The sequence below is a fragment of the Papaver somniferum genome, chromosome 7, assembly GCF_003573695.1.
Source record: "Papaver somniferum cultivar HN1 chromosome 7, ASM357369v1, whole genome shotgun sequence".
Classification (NCBI taxonomy): domain Eukaryota; kingdom Viridiplantae; phylum Streptophyta; class Magnoliopsida; order Ranunculales; family Papaveraceae; genus Papaver; species Papaver somniferum.
In genome coordinates this window covers 66,659,208-66,670,670 of record NC_039364.1, presented here as the reverse complement: position 1 = coordinate 66,670,670, position 11,463 = coordinate 66,659,208, and the positions used below count along the sequence as shown (strand labels likewise).

The following is an 11,463-nucleotide window of genomic DNA, read 5'->3' as shown; positions in this document are numbered from 1 at the left end:
TCTTATACGATTTTTCGTTTAGATCTGATTTTTTTCAGTTGATTTTGTGATGGTTTGAACGGATTTTTGTAATGATTTCATCAAATCTAGGGTTTTGTCGTTGATTTTTCTTTTGTTTGTTGATGACCGATTAAGAAGATCACTTGAATACGATGAGGTAGAAAAAAAATGAGAGGAAGTAACAGAGAAAAGTTGTTTAATGGAAGAATTGCAGAGAGAGGTTGGTTCTTTAGTATTCACACGTATAATAAAAAGGATACTCGGGTCTTTTTGCAAAGACCAGAACTTTTTTGGACCTCCTATTAAATGTTTTTTCTGGATGGACTACAGACTAATGCGTGTCGGGTTTTATGGACTAAACAGAAAATTTCTCTAAATTTGGGTTTGTGAGGTTTACCTGGATAGGAAATGGATACTGGTTTAGAGAGAGTCATATCCCAACTCTTCTATCCCTCACTGTTTTTTTTTAGTTTCTGTATTCCAGTTTCTCCTCCCTCCTCTTCCTCTTATGTAACTTTAGAGTTTCAGAGACGGATGGATATGAATTCATCAAATCAAGACGGTATAAGTATTTATCTCAATTTAATTTTCATTTATATCAGATATTAGATTGATTGTAATTGCAATTTTATGGTGGTTGAAACCCTAACCATCTTTTTAATGTTTAAAACCCTAATTCCCGTGGGTTATACTTCATATCATCATAATAGTTGAAGGTGAGTGAATTGAATGGAATCATATTTGATTTTTAATTAGGTTGTTCTCTTATTCGGGTTGAAGCCAAATTGAATGTAATACTCATTATTCTGAAATGAGTCTTGATTTTTAAACGACATTGCATAATCATACTAAGGATTACCCATCTGAGCTGGGAAAATTATTTATAGTTTCTGGACTACCCAGTTGATTCCATGTATGTCGTATATGTTCTGTTCCATGAGATTTAGAGCGATAATGAAACCCATCCTTCATTGTTATGTTTTTGGTATGTATAGTTAGGTTTTAAAACCCCCATATTGACCACATGGTGCAAGAAATTAAATACAAAAGAAATAAAATGAATTGCATTAGCTAATTTTGATTTATTTGTATGAATGGTTAGGCGGTGACGACAATGATGTGGTTGATGTAAATTTGTGGTGTGGTGGGACAATCAGCGACTGGTCAGGCAATGAACCCAGGTACAACGGTGGTTTGAATATGTTCCAAAAGGTGTGAAAATCCATGTCTGTGGCTGACTGTACGAAGATGGTGTATTAGTTGTTCCAGATGAACCCTGCCAAGCGTTACAAAATCTACTCCAAGGTCTTGATTAGTGTAGGGGCTTTTATTTTTGTTGACATTTCAAACTCTTCAACCATCGCGGATCTTGTGAACCAAGAAATTCCTGGCCTTACCAGCTCTTTTTCCATTTTCACTGAAGAGGTAACTAGTGAAGATGATGTAAGTGTATCTGGTTTCCATGAGGGTACAATTGCGAGCCGCTGTTTTTTTAGGGGTCCTAACAGTCCTTTACCCCTGGTCCCCCGTTGCGATGAGACCCCAGTAAATGGAGATCCTGTCATCCGGTATATTTATAGGTTTTCTTTGCCTTGATTACTCTAAGCACTTGTGTCTCTAATGCTTACTGAACATATAATTAGTTTTGCAGCAAAGGAGCTGGCCCAGCATTTGTGTTTGAGTATTTGTTTTATGACATCCAGGTTTAGAAATGAGCATTAAGAATTACGAATTTTGATTTCCATTGTTTATTACTCTTTATTTCAATGCTTAGTATTTTCTTGAAATTGTTTGTTTTTGAAATTTTTCCGTGAACATGTATTCATCATGACTATTATTGTGTGCAGAGATGCATAGTAACACGGAAATGCAATAGCTTCACAATACCTTACATATGGTTGTATCTTCTTCTGCAATTGAACAGAAGAAGATCAAATTCTAGATGAGAAGTCTTTAAGATAGTGGTTTTGATGCTGATGATGACATAGTTGATGTTCATTCTTTTATGAAACCCCTTGTGTCTGCACTAATACACACATTTGAAAATTGTTGGGGTGTTCCTGCACATGTTTGAATTATGCTGTCTTTTGTGCTTGATATGGATGTTGAGACTCACTCTTGCATCATCAGAAACCTTATACATAACTGTAGATAGATTGTTAGGGAAATGGTCAATGAGAAAAGCTTCAGACATGAATAAGGTATCTGACGGTGTAAGAGAAGTGTTGACTGTTGGCGATGACACTTGGAGAATAATCTGAAAAGGAGGATACTAGTGTTTCAGCCATTTTGATATATGCTGGATGGTTGATACCTTGATGTGAAAGAGAAGGAGAATGAATAAGGTTTCAGTTGTTTCATTGTGTACAACGAAAGCGTTCTATTACCTACACAGTAAGTACCACATATCATATCCTTCAAATCATTTCTTAATGTTTATACATTTTAAAGAAAACTCTTTCTATTGGATTTTTCTTTGGGATGTAAGTTTAAAATAGATTAACCAAATGCAGAGGAACTTTCTATTGGATTGTGTGGTTGTACATATTTACGAATGTAAAACTGGTCTTGCATAGAAAACCTCACAGACACACACTGCAATCATGCTTGTGATCCGCCTCAAGTTTAGTTGTTCAATTGATTCCTGTCAATATTATGTTTATTAATGGCTGTTCTGTTTTCAATAGGTGAATGACAAAGAGCACAATGATCCAGTTAATATTATGTTTATTAAATGCTGGAATTGGACTCTGTTTGAAGAACTGGTTGACAATGGTAGGATCTATGAAGCTGGAGATGGTACTTCTTATATAAATTAATATTTGTCAGTGCATGTTCGTTTAGTCGCTACCCATGTCTTTGTATTGTTCATGTAGAATTTAGCTCCTATGAATATCTGCCCATGTGAATAATCAATGTTGTGACTGCCATGAAACCATTGTGGAGTTGAGTGTACTATTTACGTTTGAATTGTTAAGGTGTAAAGCCCAATTATGCATGTGATTGGCAACATTTGGTCGTACGTACCCTCATGTTTATTTGGCTGCATTTTATTCGGTGCCAAAAATTGTAAACAATACTTGATCATCAGCCTTATGCGGAACTACGGGGTAGCGTAGTTTAGATGTATGACCTTCCAATTATAATAGATATTCTGCTATGTACCACCGGAGGTTGTACGCTATACTTGTGTTGTGCAAATTTATTCTCAGTTTAAACAGAAGCTCTTTTGCCTTTTGGAAGGAATATGATTAATGAGAACAAATCGTTCTGTACCTTAATACATGGTTGTGGAAAGAATATAATAATACCATTCAACATCGCTCGAAGATCCACAACAATAGAAATCAGAAACCAAGCTTTAAATCAAGAATTATATCCATAAATGGGTTTGCAAATCATTAAACTTACGTACCCTCTATATTCATCATTCTTCCTCTTACGTATTAACTCAATCGGTATTCAAACCAACCAAAAATCTAATAAATCTTTACCGAAAACCAAAGGAATTGGCTATTACTTATTTTCTGTCGTGATCTTCAGTTCAATAAGTAAACCAGTACACATCGTCTTTCAGACGGTCCTATAAATCGGTCCTATAAATTTAATTGGTTATGCCGATACCACGGCCGTTTAAATTTCAATGAGTACCTTGTTTTGCAAGGTACCTGTGAACAAATAAAACACGGGGTCATCCAAGTGTTCACAAACAATACTCGCATACGTCCTAACTCTAGAATTGTACATTGTATGCATGACGGGATGATTATATTGATTCATCGACTTAAAGCCTTCGGGCTTGTCATTGTCTAGTCGAATATTATCATAAATAATGTTCGTATAAGGAAATAAATCAAGAGACAAGTATAAATATAAAGCATATGAAGTTTAACGTTGAATGTAAGGTGCTGAAATGTAAATGAGACAGATTTACGTGGTTCGGCACTAAGGCCTACGTCCACGGGGTTTGGTGTTTCACTATGTACTGAATGGTTACAAAGATAGTCGAATGACTTTAGAATTTACATAGGTCTGCGGAAGTAGGTGGGTTACTTACTCTTCCTATTTCTCTCTCTTATATTCTCCTCTAATTGCTCTCCAAAATGGTCTGCCCCTTCTCTCTTAGTGGAGAGGGGTATTTATAGGGAAGGAACGTGGGTCCCATCTCTGAAGTGTCGTTGTAATCTTATCTTCTTATGCTTTGTGCCTATTACGCAAAGGTCTTCGGTATATGTCGCGGCCTGAGCTTGAACACGAAGGGTTATCCTCGCTTCTTCCACGAGCTGATCGACATGTGTATATCTCTTTGGTATTTAATGCGGGTAGATGGATGTCTGCTCGTGTCAGACAAGTGTCTCTTTGTCTGGTCACATCTGTGTCAGCCAAACTTCCTCTCGGCCGTTGATCTGGGATCTTCCTCGGGATTGGGTGCGTTAATACCCAAGGGGTATTATCTGGTGCTCCTCTGAGTCATCATACCTCTGTGGTCCTCTGTCCCTGACCGTCAGATCTGCTGACCGATGGCATCTTCTGATGAAATGCTTGCTATCATGTTTTGATGTCTCGCTTCGCATGCCTTCCACTTGTCTTTTTCTGTACACGTGGAGGATGATGAAAGGTGTACATACAATTTGCCCCTCTTCTTCTAACTTGGGCGTATTTTGCAATTTTGAAGAAGAAAGGTAGTCCTACACGTTTCCCACTTTCCATTAATTTCTCCCGTAACTGCTCCTTGGTACGAGGAGCAGTTATTGTCTTCTCTAGCTTCATAAATAGGAAAGAGAATGTGAAAAAAACTTTTATCCTCTTCTTGTCAGTGTTCATTCTCTTCTTGTTCTCTTATCCTTGTTCTTTAGTCATTTACTAAGAGAGAAGGGGCAGACCATTTTGGAGAGCAATTAGAGGAGAATATAAGAGAGAGAAATAGGAAAAGTAAGTAACCCACCTACTTCCGCAGACCTATGTATATTCTAAAGTCATTCGACTATCTTTGTAACCATTCAGTACATAGTGAAACACCAAAACCCGTGGACGTAGGCCTTAGTGCCGAACCACGTAAATCTGTCTCATTTACATTTTAGCACCTTACATTCAGCGTTAAACTTCATATGCTTTATATTTATACTTGTCTCTTGATTTATTTCCTTATACGAACATTATTTATAATAATATTCGACTAGAAAATGACAAGCCCGAAGGCTTTGAGTCGATGAATCAATATAATCATCCCGTCATGCATACGATGTACAATTCTAGAGTTAGGACGTATGCGAGTATTGTTTGTGAACACTTGGATGGCCCCGTGTTTTATGTGTTCACAATTTGGCGCTAGAAACAGGGACTTTGTCCCGGTAAAAGATTTATCTTATCCTGTGATTTCACCTTAAAACGCGCATTATGGTTGTGCCCTTTTCTGGGTTCAGCGTACTTTCAAAACCTTTTTCATTCTGGGTTCATGTTCTTCATTTTCACAAACACCATTTCAAAACAGACAAACCCGCGGCTATCTATCACAGATTTGCACGGGAGGTGTTTTCTTCAACTAAGATTTAATAATCCAGATTCATGAGTCCTCGCGACGGATCTGCCTTTTCAAGAGTTCTTTTTCAAAAAGTAGTCTGAAAAAAAGATTCACGATCGTTTATTAGAGGATTTGTATTTCAAAAACTATACCAATGAAGTCTTTACATTTCTCTTCTATTAGGGCCCTTGGGAAACTCATTTCCTTCTATTCCAATAGTCTTGCGGGTACGAGTGGCGCTAACCCGATCCTCGCGGATATCCTTGTTTCTCCTTATTTATTCCCCTATGCAGGAAAGGATTAAAAATGGAGAAGATAATAGAGGCAGGAAAAACCAAAGCCTCATCGAAGGAGACACCGAGGGTTACCTCGGTCATGACACGAAGCAAGCAGAAAGGAGACAAAGCTAAAACAACTACTCAGAGGCAGGATGCTGCAGAAATCACTTTACCTATGAACACTAACTCCATTGCAGCCGCGGCTCTCAAAGCAGCAGCCACGAAGACTGTTGCGGCCCTCCAGGCTACAGAAGCTAACAAGACTTTGGTTTCAAGCCAAATCCATCAACAAAAAGAAGGGGTAGCAGAATCTATGACACATCAGCCCGCACATCCACCAATCTTCGGAATGCCGTCAACCAACGGTCAGAATCAAACCATACCAGTGGTTTTAGTACCACGGGTGGAAGCTCAACCGAGGGGACCAAACTTGGAGATACCAACGATTGAAGCTGATCCTCGGCCACCCTTAATACACACTGTAGACGAAGGGGGAACTATGGCCGTAGGGGTACCAGCCGGAACTCCCAATCAGGGATCAAACCAATCCCACCGACTGATGGTAGAGCTCGAAGAATTGAAAAAGAGCCAGCAGGTCTACGCAGATGCCGTAGCTCTTCTGGCCAGGGAGAACCAAGACTTGAAAGATAAGATTGCCCAAAGCACGAAGACTAGCCAACAACTGGACGAAGCAAATTCTAAAGCACCAGAGCCTAATCGAGACCGAAGAATCATCCTAGCAAATGACGCCAGGGGAAGCAGTGCATCCGATCCGGAATATGCCACCGAAGAGTTAGACTATTATGACAGCGAAGATCGAAGAAAGAAACGCTCAACTGAGCATGAGAACGTGGGATATTACCGCGCAATGGAGGAGCTGCGTGATGAGATGATGGCTGAGATCAAACAGTTAAAAGCCAGACAAGGCGGAGGAAGGCTTGAAGAGGTGATGAAAGAAGCTAACTCCACGCCCCTAACTCATCGCCTGGCAAATACCCCCATTCCGTTAAAGTGCCCTGTCCCAACTTTTGAATGCTACGACGGATCCAGTGATCCCGCGGCACATATCCGGTATTATAACCGTGTCTTAGCCCGATGGAGTCAGAACGACGTCCTCTGTAGATATTTCCCATCAAGTCTGAAGGGATCGGCTTTGTCTTGGTTTGACAACCTGCCACCTGATTCCATCAACTCCTACGATCAACTCGCAGAGAAATTTCTGAGGACATACATGTACAACAAAGCTGTCAACACTGGAATGGATAAACTTTTTTCTCTGGCAATTGGCTACAAGGAAAACACGAGGGAATACACCAACAGATGGCACAAGATCTGCCAAGCCATAGGGAGTGTGGACCCAGTAGTAAGTATCAACTGCTACAAGTGGGGATTAGACCGAATGAGTCCACTATTTGTTGAGATTCATGGAAGCGTGCCTAAGACAGAAGGAGATCTTCGAATAATTATTGAAAAGTACGCTCGTCTTGAAGAAATCCAGCGTGAGAACCCGAGGGCACACACGCAGAGGTCTCACCGTACCAATTCCGCAGAACAAACCAGCGGGGCCAAAAGAAATAGCTCAGTGGAACGGCCTCACGAAGATAGGAAGGAACGAAGAGGAACGACGAAAAGACGATCGAAAATTCGAAGATCAGGTTTACACGAAGCTCAATGCTAGCTACGCTCGGATCTTGCGAGAGATCAAAGGAAGGGAAAATTTGGAGTGGCCGTGGTCTAAGGGAAAACAGCCCCCAAGAGAAGAGAAGTCTAAAGATTACTGTGAGTATCACTGCTTCAATGGACACCAGACCGAGAAATGCAAAAACCTCAAAATAATGATCCAAAAATTGATTGATGCTGGCGAACTCAAACATTACATACGAAAGGAGGTCGCCGAGGATAGATCCAAACGGACCAAGCAAGTCCAACTTCCAGAGGGAAACCGCACAATCAACACCATCTCGTGTTCCGAAGCCGCGGGGCCCTCCCTTACAGCGCAGATAGGAAAGAGGCTACGGAAGCAGTTCGAAGACCACTGCGAATTATATAAGATTGATGGCGTAGAGGTGGACGAACACGAAGAGTGGATGGACGCACCTATTATCTTCGATACTGAAGATATCGAAGAAGATATGGAAGATCATAACGATCCCTTGGTCCTCACACTACCAGTGGCTGGATGTAACCTCAAAAAGATCCTCATAGACGGGGGAAGCTCAGTGAACGTTCTATTCTACGACGCATTCAAACGGATGAAGCTCCATGATGAACAGCTAATGACCTCTTATTACACCATCTACGGATTCAATGGAGCACCCACAAAGCCATTGGGAGACATCGTGTTGCAGGTGAACGCCGGACCCATGAAAGTAGAAACACGATTCAGCGTGGTTGACGCCCCATCCCCCTATAACGCCATTATTGGACGAAAGTGGTTACATAAACTCAAGGGAGTGGCTGCAACTTACTACCAATATCTCAGATTCCCTACACCGAGGGAGTGATGGAAATCAAGGGAGATCGGGTCTCTGCAAAAGAGTGCCAGACCACTCAGGATCGTATCAACAACGAACAAGAAGAGCAGCGAAAAACCCGAAGGATTAAAAATAAAGAAGCTGCGAAAGAAAAGGCCATAGACCTGTTCCTCAAGGAAACCACAGGGAGGGGTTTGACAAAAATGATAATGTCCTAAACACAGAACAGGTACTTCACAGCCAACGAAGGACAGAAACATACCAAATAGCAATCAAAGAACGTCCCAGTCCTCGGGGACCCGAAGCCGGTGTTCACACCAGTAGAGCCCGTAAAAGAAATCAACATAGGAACGGAAGAAAACCCGAAGATGATCAAAGTAGGGACCATAATGGACGAAAGAAGAGAAGATTCCTTAACCAAATTACTTAAAGAATACGCGGATGTATTCGCCTGGAAGCTAGGAGATATGCCGGGGATTGATCCGAAAATAATCCAACACGAGCTGCGCATCAAACCAGGCACGCCACCTTTCAGGCAGAAAATAAAAAAGTTGCACCGGAGTATCATAAGGCAGTGGAAAAAGAACTTCGGAAACTACTAGAAGCAGGGTTCATCAAGGAAGTCAAATACCCTACATGGATCTCCAACATGGTCGTCGTTCCTAAGAAAAATGGAGGGGTTAGGATATGCATCGACTTTACTAACCTCAACAAGGCATGTCCAAAGGACAGCTATCCCCTGCCAAGCATAGATCAGCTGGTTGAAGCAGTGGAAGGATACGAAGAGCTGTCATTATGGATGGATATTCTGGTTACAACCAAGTAGCCCTGGCAGAAGAAGATCAACTACACAACATTCTACACCCCGCATGGCCTTTATTGCTACACTAGAATGCCCTTTGGACTTCGAAACGCAGGGGCAACGTACCAAAGAATGGTCGATGCTATCTTCAGGCCATGGATTGGTAGTACCTTAGAAGTCTACGTTGATGACATGCTCGTCAAAAGTAAGCTGCGCAAAGATCACCACCAGGACCTGAGAGATATTTTCGAAGCGAATGAGGAAACATCACATGAAAGTAAATCCAGAAAAATGCACTTTCGGTGTCACCTCAGGGAAATTCCTCGGATATCTGGTAACAAAAAGGGGCATTGAGGTAGACCCAGCGAAGATTCAGGCCATAGTAGAAATGCCATCTCCGAAGAATTTAAAAGAAGTGCAGAAGCTCAATGGGTCCATAGCAGCCTTGGGCAGATTTATTGCCCGATCCTCGGACAAATGCAAACATTTTTTCAATATTCTCAAAAAAGGGAGTAAGTTTGAATGGACCGCAGAATGCGAAGAAGCCTTCCAAAGAATCAAGGAACACCTGGCTTCAATTCCAATCCTGCAGAAGCCTGATCCTGATGAGGTTTTGGCATTGTACATAGCAGCGACAGAAGACGCAGTTAGCGCAGTGTTGGTCAAAACCAATACGAAGATAGAACAACCTATCTATTATGTCAGTAAGACCCTCAATTCTGCGGAAAGGAACTACACGAAGATCGAACAACTTATCCTGGCATTGTGGGCTACTCAAAAGCTGAGAACCTATTTCCTAACTCACTTCATCCGCGTCCCATGCAAAGCACCACTGGAAGCAGTCCTCAAAAGCGCGGGAAAAGTAGGCAGAATAGCCAAGTGGAACACCCACCTGGACCAATTCAACATCATTCATGAAATTCAACATTCCCAAAAATCCCAAGTTTTGGCGGATTTCTTAGCAGACCTCCCCCTGGACAACGACGAAGAGATTAGGGAATACCAGAAGCCGACGAAGAAAGCAAGGATCCAGTTGATGTCCTCGAACCCGCGAGTCAAAGACAATGGGAAGTCTTCGTTGATGGTTCCAAAAATAAGGAAGGGGCAGGAATAGGCATTGTCATCACCACCCCAACTGGAGAAAGGATCGTACAGGCACTCAGGTTAGAATTCAAAGAGCATACTAATAACATCGTCGAATACGAGGCAGTCGTACATGCCCTCCGCTTAATAATAGAGATGGGGGTAACCGATGTAAGACTGACAAGTGATTCGCAGCTTGTCATACGGCAAATAGGGCTCGAATACAATGTGTACGACGACACCCTCTCAGCTTACATGGCCTTGGTCCAAACATTGGCATCACAAATTCCGAACATCAAGTTCCGGCACTTATGCAGAAGGGATCTCAGGCACGCGGATGCCCTAGCATATATCATCCATGCTGAAGGACAAGAGTATCGAAGCTATCAAAATCACAAGGGTATACGAACCCTCGATTGCAACACAATTTTCCTTTGCTACAAATCAAGATACAGTGGAAGAAAATATCGAAGATCAGGTGGGAGAAGACATCCGTGACGATTTTGACGAAGAAGATATCCTTCAAGAGCAAATCAAGACGAAGATTTCAGCAACGAAGATGATTGGAGAATGATGATCCATGTTTCTCAAGGATGGAACCTTACCCGCGGATCACAAACAAAACAGGAAAATACTCTCCAAAGTAGGAAGATATGACCTTCGGGATGGAATCCTGTACAAAAATCTTTCCTCGGACCGTTACTACGTTGCTTATCCAGGAAAGAGGGGCATCGAATTCTAAACGACATCCATTATGGTGACGCAGGAAATCATAGCGGCATGAGATCACTAGCCGACAAAAAAAATGCAAGGATATTACTGGCCCACAATGGTACAAGATGCCGCAAGAATGTCCCGACGATGTGAAGAATGTCAGCGTTTCGCCAAAAAGATACATGCACCAGCAACAACGTTGAATTCTGTGGATAGTCCGTGGCCATTCGCAAAATGGGGCATAGATATCGGGGCCTTTCATCGAAGGATCAGGGAAAAGACGATTTTTGATAGTAGCCACGGACTACTTCAGTAAATGGGTGGAAGCCAAAGCCTTAGCCAGGATCAGAGACGTGGACGTGTTTACTTTCATATTCCAAAACATTATTTGCAGGTTCGGCATACCAGCGGAAATCGTGTCCGATAATGGTAAACAATTACAGGGGAAAAACATAGACATGCTCTTCGACACTTTCAAAATAAGGAAAAACAAGTCCACCCCCATATACCCTCAAAGCAACGGACAAGCGGAAGCTACCAACAAGACCCTCGCCCTTATACTCAAAAAGCAATTAGACGAACACAAGGGGC

General features: G+C 41.7%; 1 long non-coding RNA gene across 1 annotated transcript; it reads left to right on the top strand.

The window, feature by feature from the left end:
* Positions 1 to 403: 403 nt before the first annotated feature.
* LOC113297526 lies at positions 404 to 2,998 on the top strand. Its single transcript, XR_003333518.1, has 3 exons — positions 404 to 562; positions 1,103 to 2,394; positions 2,688 to 2,998. It is a non-coding gene; the product is annotated as an uncharacterized LOC113297526 (long non-coding RNA).
* Positions 2,999 to 11,463: the final 8,465 nt, after the last annotated feature.